Genomic DNA, 17,148 nt, shown 5'->3' on the forward strand with positions numbered 1-17,148 from the left:
TTCACTGTGGTGAGAAGTCTACGGGCATGCAGCCCTGAGGGACACCGGAGTTGTTGGGGGCTCCCCTCCCAAGCACAACGCATTAAAAGGTTGAGCCGGGTGTTCACCTGCACGTGAACTACCAGCCGTGAGGCAATGATTGGCCATTTTCTCACCCTGTATCAGTCAAATACTTTCACATAATGTGCTCCCCTCATTGACCTGCCATTCACAGGATGATTGAAAGCACGTATTTCTCCTAGAAATTCTGTCCAGTTGCTTAGCGTCTGAGAGTCTAACTCAAGCCAATTCCACCTAAAAGACATATCTGTTCTATCAGAAGAGCAAGATGTCATGAGTCATCAATACACAAAGGAGTTCAGGCCCCCAGCGCGTTCCACAATGGGAAGTCAAGCTCACTGTTCTGTACAAAAATGGTTGTGTTTCCCCCACTCAGAATAAAATAAAAGTGGGAACAGCCCACAGAGAAGCAAAACAAGCCCACCTAGTGCCAAGGTGGCCAGGGAGCAGCTATCAATCTGTCACTCTACCACTCATCCGGGCCTGGTGCCCAGCCTGGAATTAGCCTTTGAAGACTCCAGACTTCTCGACAAAGAGAAGCCCCATCTGGAGCTCGAGTGAGAGGGAGCCAAGCGGGCCCTGCCGCTGCCAGGGGTGTGTTTGAGTCGAACCAGCCACATGTGCCAATTCGCTGGATCTGGGTGTCAGGAGAGCCACGTTGAAAGGTATTGCGCTAAAAGGTGATGAGAAAATAATAAAGCCACATGTGTAGAGAACTTTGCAAAAGGAGCCAAATGTATATAGTAGTTTAGTTACTTTATCAAGAGAAGAAAAGGCTCAGAACCACACACCAAGGAGCTGAAATCAGAAATCTTTTTGATGAATTGCAATGAATTCCTCATCCGATGGTGCTGGTGAAAGCAATGCAACCTGACTGATTCCTTCTAAAACCAGCCAACCATGGGGCCTTGATGACCACCACACAAGTCACCAAGCAAGGACAAAGTACAAGACATGAGAGCCACCTTTTCAAGGGCTTGCAGTCCAACATGGACCACAAACATAAGGCACAAGGAAAAATGTTTGAAAATAACTTGCGCACATCTTCCACCAACAGACCAATAGCATACTATTACTGTCTTCTGGCAAAGGTCCACCATTCTACCACCTACATCTCTCCCTACAACCTTGATTATTTTTTCCAAATTGAAAAAAGAAAAACAGCAAAAGATGGTGGAATCACCTAGAAGAAACTTTAGGCAGTATAGTCTTTGACATCGGTCTTAGAAGAATCTTTTCAAATACCATATCTACTTGGACAAGGGAAACAAAAGAAAAAATAAACAAGTGGGACTTCATCAGACTATAGAGCTTCTGCACAGCAAAGGAAACCAGGACAAAAACAAAAAGACAACCCACCAACTGGGAGAAAATATTTGCAAATCATATATCCGACAAGGGGTTAATCTCCAAAACATATAACGAACTCACACAATTCAACAACAATAAATAAATAAATAACCCAATGAAAAAATGGGCAGAGGATATGAACAGACATTTTTCCAAAGGAGATATACAGATGCCCAATAGGCACATGAAAAGATGTTCAACATCACTAATCATCAGGAAAATGCAAATCAAAACTACACTATGATATCACTTTATACTCATTAGAATGGCATAATCACCAAGAGAAAAAATAACAAATGTTGGAGAAGATTTGGAGAAAAGGGAACCCTCATACACTGCTGGTGGGAATGCAAACTGGTGCAGCCACTCTGGAAAACAGTATGGAGACTCCTCAAAAAGTTAAAAATAGAAATACTACATGATCCAGCTATTCCACTACTGGATATTTATCCAAAGAACTCAAAATCAACAATTCAAAGAGCCTTATGCACCCCTGTGTTCACTGCAGCATTATTGACTATAGCCAAGACGTGGAAGCAACCCAGGTGCCCATCAACAGATGAGTGGATAAAGAAGATGTGGTGTATATATATACAATGGAATACTACTCAGCCATAAAAAACACAAAATCATCCCATTTGCAATGATGTGGATGGACCTTGAGGGTATTATGTTGAGCAAAATAAGCCAGACAGAGAAAGACAAATACCATATGATTTCACTCATATGTGGAAGATAAACAAACACATGGACAAAGAGAACGGATTAGTGGTTACCAGAGGGGAAGGGAGTTGAGGGTGGGCACAAGGGGTGAAGGGGCACATTTATATGGTGACTGACAAGAACAGACAACTGAAATTTCACGATGATATAAGCTATTATGATCTCAATTAAAGAAAAAGATGGTGGGGTCAAAATGTCAGCTGGAGTATAACAGCAGTCACATGGGGGTGGGGGAGGGGATGAGAGGTAGCAGTAATGGGACAGTTTCTGTTTGGGAAGATGAAAGAGTTCTGGAGACGGATGGTAGTGATGCTTGCACAACAATACGAATGTATTTAAAGCCACTGAACTGTGCACTAAAAACAGTTAAGATGGTAAGTTTTATGTAATGCATGTTTTACCACAATGAAAAAAGTGTATATAACATATATATACATATACATATATATGTATATTTATTTGTACCTTTGTAAATTTATTTGTATATATTTACATGTATATTTGTACATACGTATAAAAATATATATACAGGTACACACACATACATATATACGTTGGTAACACAGGGAGAATGACAAAATTACCTTTATTATTTTTTGGTAAATAGAATGATATTAGTCAATTCATTCAACTGCTAAAGAGGAAAAAATAAAGAAAATGTATTTTTCTCACCAAGAATTTTCTATTTGGAAACTGACTTTGGAGTCCTGGCGGCTTCACGTCTTTGGGGATGGGACTTTGCACAGGAGACGCCCTTGATGCAAGGGGAGCCAACGCACAATTTCTCCAGGGACTGGCACAGAGCGTCTATGAAACTCACGACATTTGAAAATTCACAATAAAATTCTTTCTGCTTCAGTTTTCTAGCAGGATATACTGTTGACAAAATGTCCCGTGTATTACTGCATTTATCTAAGTTTGGGTAAATTTTAATTTCATAATGGGTTTATGTGGTTTGCAAACACATCGTCTGGAAGGTTGAGGGACCCCTTCCCCATCTAAGCTCCTGACTTCAGCATCTACTTGTTAGGCATGCTCCCAGAGGCAGCATAAACACAAGAAGGATTAAAACAGAAGTTAGGAATGAAAGCAGAAAATACATCTTAGTGGTTTGGGTTATGCAAGGACATAAGGATGCTGAATTCAAGGGAGGAGTCCCCCACAGAGTTCCCAGCCAGAGAGAAGAGGGAGAAATCATAACACGTGACCAGAGCCAGACACAGGGATGCTCAGGCCCCAGATGGCAGGAAGGAAGGGCACACAGGAGGGTCTTGCAGGATGAGCAGGACCCGCCCCAGGATCTCGGGAAGGATTTGAAGCCAAGGGTCCCCCACGGCTGAGGGGGAGCAGAACAGCCCCCGGCAGGCGGTGAGGTTGAGACTAGAGGGACCAGGCCGACTGAGGTCTCCAGGGAAGAGCTGGGCTTCACCCCGGAGACTTCAGTACAGTGTGGCCTGATTGATACCTGTGTCTGGATCCCACCAGGTGCCCCTGGACCCAGCAGACGACCTCCACTGATGGCAGAGGTGGATGTGCGCCTGGATGGAAAGACACCTCCCCATGGAGAATTTTAGGAGCATCAGCAGGGGCATTCCATGCAATTCCCATTCATCTTTTTCTTGGTGGAAAAATGGAATTACCGGGTTTGGTCAACAGAAGTTCTACCTGGAAGGTGTGACTTCCAGTCTGTCTCTCAGACTGCGTGATCATCTCCTCCCGTGTGCGGGCTTTGACCTCAGACATACCTGGGATCCATGTCTGGTCTAACACAGGTCTGGAGTCTGTTAGCAAAATTCAGTGGCTTCCTAAGTAACGGGAAGATTAACGTACATTCATAGGTGACTTGAATCAATGAACCAATGTTTACAAAATACAACACTTGGTATCTAGTAAATGCCTAATAAGTTAATAGAAAAACACAGTCTAAAAGTTAAGACTATGCATGGAATTTAATTTGCTTTAATGCCTTGTTTTTCAAGATTACCTAATTAATTCTTTAATACTTATATTTAGTTGATTTCATGAAGTTATACTAAGTTTTTTAGTTAATGGAAATTTTTGAAAATAATAACATTCAGGGGCCAGGCCAGTGGTATAGTGGTTGGTTCATGCACTCCGCTTGGGCGGTCTGGGTTTCACCAGTTCAGATCCAAGACGTGGACCTCTGCATTGCTCATCAGGTCATGCTGTGGCAGGCATCCCATGTATAAGATAGAAGAAGATGGGCATGGATGTTAGCTCAGGGCCAGTCTTCCTCAAAAAAAAATAATAATAATAATAATATTTAGATGTAGCAAGATTGTGTGAAATGGCCAGGTCTCTACATGGCTGGTGAAAATATTAATCAGGACGGACTTCCTAAGGGGCAACTTCATCAGGACACATAAGCAATTCTCTTTTTGTGCGTTTATCCTAAAGACACACATACAGAGGTAAATACATATGGAGCTGCCATTGGACATGTAACAGCAAGTGCATGACAACGCACACCCATGATGTAACAGAGAATTTGACATAAATAGCTGTTAGCCGTGTATTATAGGGAGAGACATCACGAGACTCTGAGATCTCAGGGAAGTGGCAACTGCAGAAACAAGCTGACCCCGGAGGCTGAGGAGCACGAGGTCACAGGGGCCGGTGAGGGGAGAGGCTGCCCAGCACATCCCCAGGTCTGGGACCTGGACCCGAAGGAGGGTGCCCTGAGGTCCATGCCAGCATGGGGAGAGGGCATGCTGGGGTCCCACGCTCCTTCTGGAGTCATGACAAAGAACAGGTGCTGGGGTGATGGAGAAAGGAGAGCGAGCCTTCTCTTCCTAGACGTCTGCCAGGGTTTCGTTGGTAAATTCAGAGGACGTGGCTGTTTCAGTCATTGATCTGGATGCACTGAAAAAAGTGCAACACTGCACAGCTTCTAGAACAGCTGAAAAGCAGGTCAACCACATGAAGCTCCGGTAAGGATGTGTGGCGGCAGGGGCTCTCCTGCACGCAGGTGGAGCGTAAAAGGCATGGCCACTTCCGAAACTGGCAGTTTCTTAATCAGCTCAGTGTATGTCCGCCCTATGACCCGGCCCCTCCTCTCCTGGGTGTCCCTCCACTTCCAAGAGACACGGAAAGACACGTCCGCAAAAGTCCTGCACAAGAGCAGTCACAGCAGTTCCTTCCTAACAGCCAAAGGTTAGAAACAGCCCAAACGCCCATCAACCGTGAACAGATGAACGGGATGTTGGTGTGGCCAGCGAAAGGATGAATGGCTGGTCCATGTAAGATGGACAAACATCAAAATCACCGTGCTAAGAGAGGGAAGCCAGAAACAAAAGAACTCGCACTACGTGAATCCATAAAACAAAGTGATAAAGCTAATATTTAAAAAGAACTGCCACGTGTGGCTTCTGACATGCAGCCTTGGCACAGACTGAGTCGATACTCTCTATTGAAATGTATGGCGGGCTTCCAATGGCTTCACGCAATGAGGACTTCAACTGTGAAAGGGCACTGGGGGGAGATGCAGACACAGCAGGAAGGCAGAACGGTACAGGAAAGCTAAGGGCAAAGCTCTGTGGGCAGCCCCGGTCCCCGTTCCTATTAAAACCACCATGGGGGAACCCACTTGGTTCGTAGAAACAGGACACAGACAGACCCACTCCAGGCCTCACAGCCCCAAGCAGGATTTCACCATTGCTTTCAGATCACCCGCTTTGGTGCCGAGGAACAAAAATCTCCTCTGTTTTGTTTTTCAAAAAGAGCTCCAGGCTTGACTCAGTTACTTAGCCCGTTATTTCCTATGGTTTGAACAAAAAAGTCATTTTTCTGCAGAGTAAGTAGACTCAGCACAGAATCTTAGCAGTTGTTTCTCTTATGATAATGTCTTTATGGACTAACGATTCCAGATGGCCATACATAAAATAATGCTAATGCGTCAAAGACATTGATTGCTAGTGTTTTCAGTAGCAAAGGAGAGTGAGCCCAAGTTAAGCACAATACACATGGCCTGCTTAAAGCGGACCTGATTTTCTGGAGATAAGCATCAACGATATATTGTCTGCAATTTAAAAAAATACTTAGCACAAAGTGGTATGTCTGCATGCGTTGGTTTAACACCCCCATTTGAGGTGTCCCAGTCAGGGAGACACGGCCCCGGGGGTCCACAGGCGTCCTTTGGGAGGCCTCCTTGGTGACAGGCGCCACACTCCCTGCTCTGACAGGCCAGGTAAGGGATGCTCCCTGGCATTACCCGTGATATTGAAGACCGAGGATGGGTGAGAAGTATTCTTCGGGCCCCTCTGCTCCTTCGGGAAGTGGGGTGTGAGATTGTGCAGCCTAAACTCTGCCCCAGGACTCTGATTCTGTCACCACTTTGTGTCACTTCCGGAAGATTCTATCTCCTCCTCCAACGAGAGGATTAGCTGAGACCTGCGCTCAGGTTTCGTCACATCTGCCACAAGCGATCTTTGCACACGGGGCACTTGTTTGGAACCCGGAGAAGCAAGTACAGGAACGTCTGCGGGACAGGTGTGTGCCAACTGGCTAACAGATGTCTTCGCGTGGGTGGGAATTCTGTCCGAGGCCTGGCAGCAGGTTGTGGAAACTTTTAACCTTCTCTTCCCTCTAATTATCGGTTACCCTGAAATCTGTGGAAAATAGTCTAATGGATGTTAATGATCTGATTGGTTAGGTTGGTTTATGACACCAAGCTGCTGTCTTCTGTTTCTTTGACTATTCTGTCTCTATTTGCGGGCTGTTCATAAAGGCTATGCCTTGGACGTGTGGGGGCTCCCCACGGGAGAACCGAAGAGTGGAAACTGTGAGAATTCCTTGCTCTCTGTGAAGACCTGGGTTGGAGGCAGATTCTAAGGAAAGGCTGTCACCATCCAGGTTCACTTGAACAGACATCTGCATTAGCATAGGAAAAGAATAAAATTAAGAAGACCCACCAATGCTCCCTGAAAGTGTCCTTTTCATTTTACACCAATTTTCTTCCGGGTAAATTGACAGACGACAGTCTCACCTTTTCAAAGCAGTTGGACACTTTTTGACCCCAAATTTAGCCCCAGGCAGCCCAAGGATGTGTATGCAACACACCCTGGGTTTTACGGCCAAAGAGAAAGCAGTTGGCTTCACCCTGACCCTTCCCTGAGAGATAAGCGTTGCTTTGCGTGGTTACACGGCAATTATCATTAATTCTGTTGTGTAACTGTGGACAGGTCTCTTCAGCAGCGTTGGCTACAAGCCGCATTACGCCTCAGGACAGTTACAAAAGATGAGCCGCTCCCTCCTGTGCAGTGGGAACCCCGTGGACCAGCCGCGTCCAGCGAGGGCAGTTGGACACACCTTGAGAACGGTGGTTGTCAGAACTAAGGTGCCAGTGACTACAAATCGTAACTCTTCCCAAATCACCTAGTTTGCCCACAGAGAGTTGGCTGTAACTGTTTCCTGTAATTACGTGATCTGAAGCCCAGGGGAATCGTCAGCAAACTACCATACAATGTATCTGCCAACAATCAAACAATCATTTAATTTAATCCCGTACAAAATCGCTTAACAATTAAACTTGTACAATTACATAAATTGGCCCAAACTTCCCTATTTCTCAAAGATGAAAAGGTTTTCTTACTTTCCAGTCTCAAGTGAGTGTCTGATGGTGACTGGTGTTGCAGTGTGTGCTTTCTGGGGCTCCCAAGCTGTGGGTGTGTATACGGAAAGGAGAATTTGACTGAGACACATACTCAGGAAACGAGGCGTTCAGCAAGTGTGGACGGTCCACAGAAGACAGCACACCAGCCTCGCCACTAACACCTGCCTTTATTTTCACTAGTTTCAATGAACCTCTTTCCAAAATATGTAATTCCCACTTAAAGAAAATATGCCTACCATAATTAATTTCCTCCAATCCCTTAGGGATCTCATACTGAACAATTTTTTTTTCTGCTTTTTCTCCCCAGATCCCCCCAGTACATAGTTGTATATTCTAGATGTAGGTCCTTCTAGTTGTGGCATGTGGGACGCTGCCTCAGTGTGGCCTGACGAGCAGTGCCATGTCCGCATCCAGGATCCAAACGTGCGAAACCCTGGGCTGCCAAAGCGGGACACATGAACTTAACCACTCAGCCACAGGGCCCGCCCCTGAGCAATTTTTTATTGCCAGTGACCTCACACCTTACTGAGCTCTGCTCCTCACCTTAAGTGGTCCCAGATTTTTTCCATTTCACATTATTTTTGACAAACTCTCCTCACTTCTTTCACAGAGTTCTTATATATTCATAATAAATATCCCAATTAAATTTCGACAAAAGATTTGAACAGGGAAGTACCAAAGAAGATGTACAGATATGTAACATACACGGAAAAGATGTTCAAACTCAACATTAATCTAAGTATCATACAAAATTGGAGGGAAGGGGCTGGCCCCGTGACCAAGTGGTTAAGTTTTCGCGATCGGCTTCAGCAGCCCAGAGTTTTGCCAGTTTGGATCCTGGCAGCAGACACGGTCCTGCTCATCAGGCCATGCTGAGGTGGCATCCCACATAGCACAACTAGAAGGACCCATAACTAAAATACACAACTATGTACTAGGGGGCTTTTGGGAGAAGAAGAAAAGAAGGAGGAGAAGGAAGAGAAAGAAGAAGAAAAAGGATTGGCAACAGATGCTAGCTCAGGTGCCAATCTTTAAAGAAAAAGAAAAAAAATTGGAGGGAAGTGTTAATGATAACACCCTGTACTGGCAAGACTATTTTCAGGAGGGAGGAGTTGGGAAGAAATAAGCACTTTTATTCAGGATGATTTAGAATAGTGAGAAAAAATTGATTATATAATGCCCATCAAGAGAGGACTAGTGAAATATGTTATTGTACGATCACAAAATGGAATATATATACATATATAAACATAGAAAATGGCCCAAAAAATTAAGTAAAAAAGAGATTTGATTTGAAATTAAAAATTAAAATAGAACGTATTCAAAACTGTGCACAATAAGGTGAGATTTATGGACTATTTTCTCCTGCTCCACATTTGCTTAACCATCATTACATATTTCTTTGATAATCAGCAAAAACGATAAGGTTATTTCCGCATGTGAAGACAAAATATCTCTGGTGATGACAACCCAAGAGTAGGGAGAATATAGTAGCTGCCTGGCGACCACATGAGCCCCAGACTAGTGTGTAATTAACATATTATTGACCTTCTTCCAAGACTCCCGTCTGCTGGAGTGGACACACAGCATAACCTGGACAGCAGAGGTGACAAGTGGCATAACACGCTAACGCCCACTTCATAGGAACGGCGGGAGATTTACGACATTGTGAAACTTACTCAGCCAGCCACATATTGACATTTTATAAGAAGATGACAGACAGCCAAAACCTGTCTGCACTGTGATATGCAATTGGAAATATGTAAAAGATAACTACTGACCACCATTATCCAAGTGATAAATGGCCCTAGATAATAAAGTCCTCTTCAGCACGAGTATTTACATATAATGATGCATAAGTTAGAGCTTCCTTGATTGTGGAATGATTAAACATCATATAACAGAAGTTATAAGGTAGGTTTATCTTCTTTAATTCAATCCCTTCCTTACAAAATGCTATAAATTTGCAATTTTAATCCTGGAACATTGAAGTAGAAAAATGACTATGCATTATTCTTGACTATAGGACAGAATGTGTCCTTTTTTTTTTTTAAACAGACTCACACACACAAATATATTATATTTTGCTGCCCATGCCTACACCACTATGTGCCAATACAGGACAGATAATAATCACAGATAATTATCTGCCATCTCCAAAGTTCTGAGAAGCGAGTAATCTACCCCTCCAGGCAGTCATCAGGAAAGGAGTCAAGATTAAAATATTACTGAAGCAATAGTATTAAATGATGAATACAGGGAAAGAAAACAATGAAGAAAGAAAAGGAATTAGGATATGGCTTCTTTTTTTAAATAAATAAGTAGGACAACTGGCAGTATATAAGTGCATTTATATGGCTCCTTGACATGTGACTTTAATATTGCAGAAATTCATTATGACTCTGAAAATCAAGTCGGAGCACCCGAGTCTGAAAGAATGTCATCATTTTATGGGGTTTATGGTGCCTTTAGGCAAAATATCGCATGGAAATTTCAGTCCTGACATCGCTTCATTGCCTGTTCCAATGAATCACAAACTGTGCGTGTTAGCACAGAGGTGCCTGAGTGGGGTTTTCACCCTGGTGAGGCCTGTCTTGGGGAAAAGTGTCTTTGAAGTCCAGTGGAGCTTCATGTGCAGAAGTTCTGTCTTTTTGTTGCTCTCTCGAGACACGAGAATGGCGAGTATTACTTCCAAATAATTGAATCCACAGTTCACATTGAAAAGACAAAACACAGAAAATTCTTAAGGCACCGCTGAACATCAAGAAACATTGAAAACTCATACCAATGTGAATTCAGACTTAGTAAACCATCGTTTTCATTTTGCAAAACCAGATGAAGCATCAGTATGTAATGAACCCCCATCATAACAAGTATGGGTCTCATCAGACAATTGAAACCACCAACTGCAGACAGCAAGTGAGGAGAACAGGATTGTGTTGAGTTCATTCTCCGTGCGGAGCTATGTGGCTCCAGCTCTGAATATGTTTCTCCAGCTTGCCCCGTTGACACGTCACTGCCTCAAAGGTGGACTGCCATCCCCCTCTTGAAACAGGTCTTTGGAACCATTCAGAGTTGCATGTTACACAATACAGCTGGCATCTTCTCCCAGCCTTACCGGGAGGCAATCCCATCGCCGTTAATGGCAGAACATCACACAATGTATCTGCACACCCAGGAATCACACAGACATGGAGCCAAACAAAGTGAATCTTCACTCTCAGAGGCCTAGACACTTGGAAGTCTCACCAAGAAGTCTGCGTGGTGTGGAAATCTCGAGGTTCCAATCATTTTTAGATTATTTTATAGATAGAGGAAAATGTGTCCACTGACTGATGCGTTGAAGCGTTACCTAGTTGCATAATCCCCGCCTGATGTTGGCAAGAATGTAATTATTAATTTAATACAGTTGGTTTAACATGTATAGAGGCCAATGTGCGTTTGCTACAACTTCATTAATCTGTCATTCCCTTTAATCAAAATAAATAAGCTGCTTTAGTCTTGACTGAGTCCTAGGCGAGCAATGCCCGTGAATTTCTTCACTTTCAAAATTTCTCTTGACTGCTGTACAAAAGTGATCCTATCACAGATAGAGAGGCTTGAAGTCAAAACTAAGTTGGTAGCTTTTATTTTGTAAGTGAAGGCAAGTCACTAACTTTTTAACTTTTTAATTTCATTACACAGGTAATGCTCATGGAAAAAACAATAATACAATAAGAAAAGAGATCAATTCACCTATACTCCCTTTACCCAGAAAGAAATACTACTAACATTTTAAGTGTATTGATTTTCACACTGTCCTATGCACAAAACACACACACACACATTTTTAGTGGAGCCATAGTGTTTTGGAATCCCCTTTTTTCATGAACATTTTTCTGTGTCAATAACTTTATATCTACTTTAGTGAACTTTACCCTGAGATTCTATAGTAAGTGATCAGCGTTAGGACAGACAAATCGGTCAGAAGAAGAGATTGGAGGGCCCGGGAACAGCTCAGGTATATGGGTGATACGTAAGAGAGACAGCAGTTCAGTTCAGTGGGAAGGGAAGTTTGTTTAAGAAAAGGCAATGATGCCAGGATAGCTAACAGATCACATGGGGAAGATGATAGAATCCTGCATCACACCATGTGCAAATAAAGTCTGGGTGGCTGAAGGATATACATGTAATATTAGGATACATGTCATATCAGAAAAAGATTTAACCAAATCCTGACTTCATGTTGAAATGGGGGAGAGCTTGTTCAGTAAGACACGAATCATAAAGACATAAAGGAAGAAAAGAAAAAGAATTAAGTGCTAATATGTCAAGGATACCACAAAGTTGGAAAAAAACAATAGATTGGGGGGAAAAATAATGTCCAACATATACAACCAATAGTAGCCAGAACACGCAAAAAGCTCCTCCCATTAATAAGATGAAGACCAACAGGTGGAGGTATGAGAAAGCTGTCCCTAGTGGAGGGAACGAGAGCTGCTCAGGAACAGGGGGCAAAGTCACAGCTTTGTACGTTGACTAGATGGTGAGATATCATTTTTCACCACTTCAATGAGAAAAAAAAATATTTTGAAAAGATGACATTCAGTGCTGGCAACTATACAGGGCTTGGAGTTCGCACTCTAAAACACTGTCAGTGATTGTCACAATCTTTTTGAGAATCCTGCAATATTAAGATGAAAACATCCATGCTCTCTGACATCAAGAAACTCCACTTTTGAGAATGTCGCCTGTAGATTTAAAGCGACAATACTGAGGCCCTAGGCACAAGGATGCTTCTCGCAGCAGTGCTGTTGTGGGAGAAATAAAAGGAAAGAAGTCAATGTTCTACCACTAGAAGAAGGCGTAGCGTAATCCATCCATGGGACGATCAGTTATCTATTCAGAGAGTCGAATGGTGATGGTACTAGAGTAGTGTGGATCGTATGAGAACAGAAGTGATATGGACGATGGGTCACAGGTGGATAGACAGACAGACAGACGATAGATGATAGATGATAGACGGATAAGGTTGTGAAAGGCTACCCAATACAACACACAAGGAAAGTTTGATCCTGGGGAATGGATAGAAGGTATTAAATTTTCTTTACCTGTCTCCTGCATATCTATCAGGACACTGGTCAGACTGGATTAGCCCCCCCTCCCTCCAGGGACCTGATTTAACTTAACCACCTCTTTAAAAACCCCCACCTCCAAATATAGTCACAGTCTCAGGTCCTGGGTGTTAGGACTTCCACATGAATTTGGGAGAACACAATTCAGTCCCTAGCACTCTGCTCAGTTATAATAGGGTATTTTCAAGTAGTTTACTGATGGTTAATATTTAACAAGGGTAATAATTTAATAAGGGTAATGTTTACTTATTTTACAAAGTTGCACCTTTAGAAACAGAGGTTAAAGGCCAAAAGATCACTTACATACAGCACCAATTTTTTTTTTAAAGGTTGGCACTTGAGCTAACATCTGTTGCCAATCTTCTTTTTCTTTTTCCTTCTTCTTCTCCCCAAAGCCCCCCAGTACATTGTTATATATTCTAGTTGTAGGTCCTTCTGGTTCTTCTATGTGGGATGCCACCTCAGCATGGCCCGATGAGTGGTGTCATGTCTATGCTCAGGATCTGAACTGGTGAAACCCTGGGCCGCCCAAGCAGAGCATGTGAACTCAACCACTCAGTTAAGTTCCACTTATGTACATCGCTTCCAAATTTTGCCATTCTGAACAATCTTCAAAAACACATCTTTGAATGTTTTCCTGATCACTTCTTCAGAATAAACTCCTAGAAGTGGATCCAAGGCTAAGATCATTTAAGGCATTTGATCATGCTACCAAACTGTCCTCCAGGCAGTATCTACCAATTTACACACCCACCCGTGGTGTGCAAGAGAGCACATCGCCCCACAATCTCCTGCCAACAATGTGTATTCTTCTTCTTTTTGATCTCTGCCAATCTGATTGGAAAAAAAGTTTTCTAATTGTACCAAGGGTGTGTGTGAATATTGGCTAATTGTACCAAAGAAACTGATCAAGAAGAAAGTAAATCAACCCAGTGGAGAAAGTTACCCCCAACCACAGCAAACTTACAAATTAATGTTATAATTTTCTCATGCTTCCACGGGGCCCCTGGTGATATGCATGTGTGCTTTTTATATACTTACAATCATAATATAGATACAATTTTTAATTCAGCTTGTTTTTTCTTGGCATCTTATCAATATTTCATCCATTGGCGTTTAGTGTTCCAAATTATAGTCTTTAATAAGTATATGGGCATATAATAATCGAACGGCACATACTTTCAGATCCTCCAATAATCATAAAGGAAAAGACATGAGGAGGCCCATGCCGCCTACCTGGATTCGTTGTCACGTCTGGGGAGTTTAAAGGTGATAGGAAGGAAGAAGCTGAACATCTGACATGTGAGACCTCAGGGAAGCTCAAGGGAGGAGCTGTAGGCTGGAGTCTGGCACCTCTGGGTCCAGCCCTGGGCCTGGAGAGGAGGATAACGTGTGAACCTGGGACCAACAGCACCGTGAACGCTGGACCCTCCCCTCCCTGAGGCTCCTCAGCACATTTGGGTGGATGTGAAGAGCCCTCAGTCCCCATCGGTGTCAGAAAGTCCTTATCTCACCCCTAAATCTCATAACAGCAGAGGTAAAAGTGTAGTGGAAATGGCCACACAGAGAAAGTTCCTCCACACCAACAAGTGAGGTGTGTCTGTCTACCTTCAGAGAAAGGAGCACTGTGCTGCCTAACAAAGATCTCCCAGTGTTCTGTCCACACACAGCCCCATGCCAGCTCTGGGGACTTCTGGGATCACTTCTCTTGACTAATGTGGAGAGAAAAAACCAAAAGCACCATTTGAAGTCTTGTTTCTTTCTTTTCTTCCCCCACTTCTCTTCCCTGCCCTTCCTGAACAATCAATCAAATACAGATAGATAGGTAAGTAGATGATAGATATACATAGATAGATAGATGATGGTTAGATAGATGGTAGATGAACAGATGGATAGATATAGATTAGACAGACAGATAGATAGATATTGTATTGATGGATAGATAGATTGCAGATGGGTGGATGGAAGGATGGATGGATAGAGAGATAGAGAGACAAATATTAGATAGATGGATGGATGAGTGATGGCAGATAGATGGATGGATGGGCAGACAGACAGATGAGAGACAGAGCTACAGATACAGATGAAGTAGTCAAGGTGGGCAGTGTCAGGAACGAGCAAGTTAAAGCTGCATGCCCCTCAGCAGGACATGGGACAAGAGCATCGCATCACTTCTGTGATATTCCTGCCTCAGATGTATAACCTGAACCAGGAGGAAACCTCAGCAAAACAAAACCAAGGCGCATCCTACAAAATAACTGGTCTATAATCTTCAAAAGTCCTAAGCGAAGGACAGGTTGAGCCCCTGCTCCAGGCTGACGGAGACAGCAGGACAGGACAGGTAAACGCAGTAGTCCGGACAGGAATCTTCTGATCGGATGGACATCAGTGGGATAATCGGTGAAAACCGACTTGAATCTGAAAATTAGACGGTTATTATGAATCAACATCAATTTCCTGATTTTAATTACTGTATTCTGGATATTTAAGATAACGCCCTTGGGTGTAGGAAACACACAATCAGGTATCCTGGGAGTTAGGGCAGCAGGTCATTATTGTACTCTCAGTGGTTCTGGAAAAAGGGAGGCAAAGCTCTTTGTCCTGTGCATGTAACTTTTTTGAAAGCTTGAGACTGTCGCAAAGACTTTTTTTAAATGTAAACATTTCTAGTGGACTTCTGATACAAAACTGTACAGAGCACACGCCTTCCTACTGAGACCAGGTGAAAATGAGAGTAAAGGAAAAAAGTATAGTTTATACCTACAACCAAATATAAGTGAATTAAAATGCCTGTCTCAAGACCACGTAAATCTTCCTATTACCTCACAGGCAAACCACATCCAAGAATCTGTGGTCACCTGAGGAAAGTCTACAACACACAAGAGTCAAAGATAAATAAACAGAAAAGCCGACACCACACAACACAGAGATAATTTGAAAAATATAAAACAAAACAGATAATTCGTACTCATCAAGAGATTCAAGAACCTTTAGCACCCATAAAACAAAGATGGGATAATATAAAAAGGACCCAGAGAATAGGAAAGATCTACTGAAATTTTTAAATTTGATGGATATATATCTTTACAGAACGGTATGTAAATACTACAGTTATGCTAATCTAATTAGAAAAGAATGGATATAAAAGTGGTAAAGCTAAAAAGTTCTCTTTCTCCCTTAGCCAGTCTGCCTCCTTATGTAATTAAACCCCGGAGCTGGTAATTAGCTGGTGAGAGATAACCGGGGTCAGCAAATTTGTCAATTGGGAATCACAAGCATTGGCCAAGGAGTCCTGATTACCGATGTCCACACCCAGGTTCTGACTAGCTCTCCAGGGGCCCAGGAAATGGTGTTCTCAGTGGGTGTAGATGGAGAAAGATAAATCTCCTAAAAAATAACAAGGATTCCAAGTTCGTGGAAAATAAATGATAGCACCAATGACACAAGGGATGGAATGGAGGGTGGGAGAGCCAAGAAAATGACCAATGGTCTGGAAGCGAGCCTGGGGCCTTAGCACAGATCCAGTGTGAAGACCTAAGTTAGCCCTTTCCTGCTGGGGCCAGAAATGTTTCGTGGACTCAAATCCATTCTCAGACACACTTGTGATAGAGGATACCACATTTATTGTGTGTGTGTGTGTGAGAGAGAGAGAGAGAGGAGAGAGAAAGAGAAAGAGCAAAAAGTTGAGCATATTTCTCTACTGTCATGGTTTAATAATGAGAAATGGGGAGCGGATTATCTTAGACAAGTCGATCAAATCTAACTTCCTGGGACTGTTTTTCACCTGACCCAAAGGACAGGAGACAATGGAAGAAGAAAGGACTGCATGATTGCTAGAATTCCTTTCATGTCTCCATTCCAGAACTCAATTTGAGACTGCATTCATGACTTTTCCTCTAAAGCCATTCCACACGAGAGTTGGTTCCATCCTCTCTGCAGAAAGCTCTGGATGCAGACACAGCTCAAGCAGGCAGGTGACCCCACAATTTGTCCTTAAAGTCAATGAACACAATCTATAATGTGGGGGGACCCACTCCTTGCCCAGTTAGAAGTTCCTGACACCACAAATGAGGTCTGAGCCATGCTAACTGGAAGAAAGAGATGCCAATGAGCCAAGAATTCATTTTAAGAAATTAGGAAAAGTAATCTAGTAAATTATGCCCAAAGGAAATCAACTGAAGGAAATACTAAAGAAAAGAGCATAGATTAATGAATCAGAAAAAAATAGAGAGGCCACCAAAGTCGAAGTTGGTTCTTTGAAAGGAGTGA

At 42.9% G+C, this 17,148-nt stretch overlaps 1 long non-coding RNA gene across 1 annotated transcript in view; it reads right to left on the reverse strand.

The window, feature by feature from the left end:
* Window positions 1–17,148, reverse strand: part of LOC139045862 (uncharacterized) — a 45,775-nt gene that overhangs the window by 19,934 nt on the left and 8,693 nt on the right. The window contains exons 2-3 of the long non-coding RNA XR_011505108.1: window positions 14,116–14,252; window positions 2,806–3,938 (exon numbers count right to left, since the gene is read on the reverse strand). This is a non-coding gene — a long non-coding RNA (uncharacterized lncRNA). The remainder of the gene's footprint in view (window positions 1–2,805; window positions 3,939–14,115; window positions 14,253–17,148) is intronic.

Source organism: Equus asinus, chromosome 1 (assembly GCF_041296235.1).
Source record: "Equus asinus isolate D_3611 breed Donkey chromosome 1, EquAss-T2T_v2, whole genome shotgun sequence".
NCBI lineage: Eukaryota > Metazoa > Chordata > Mammalia > Perissodactyla > Equidae > Equus > Equus asinus.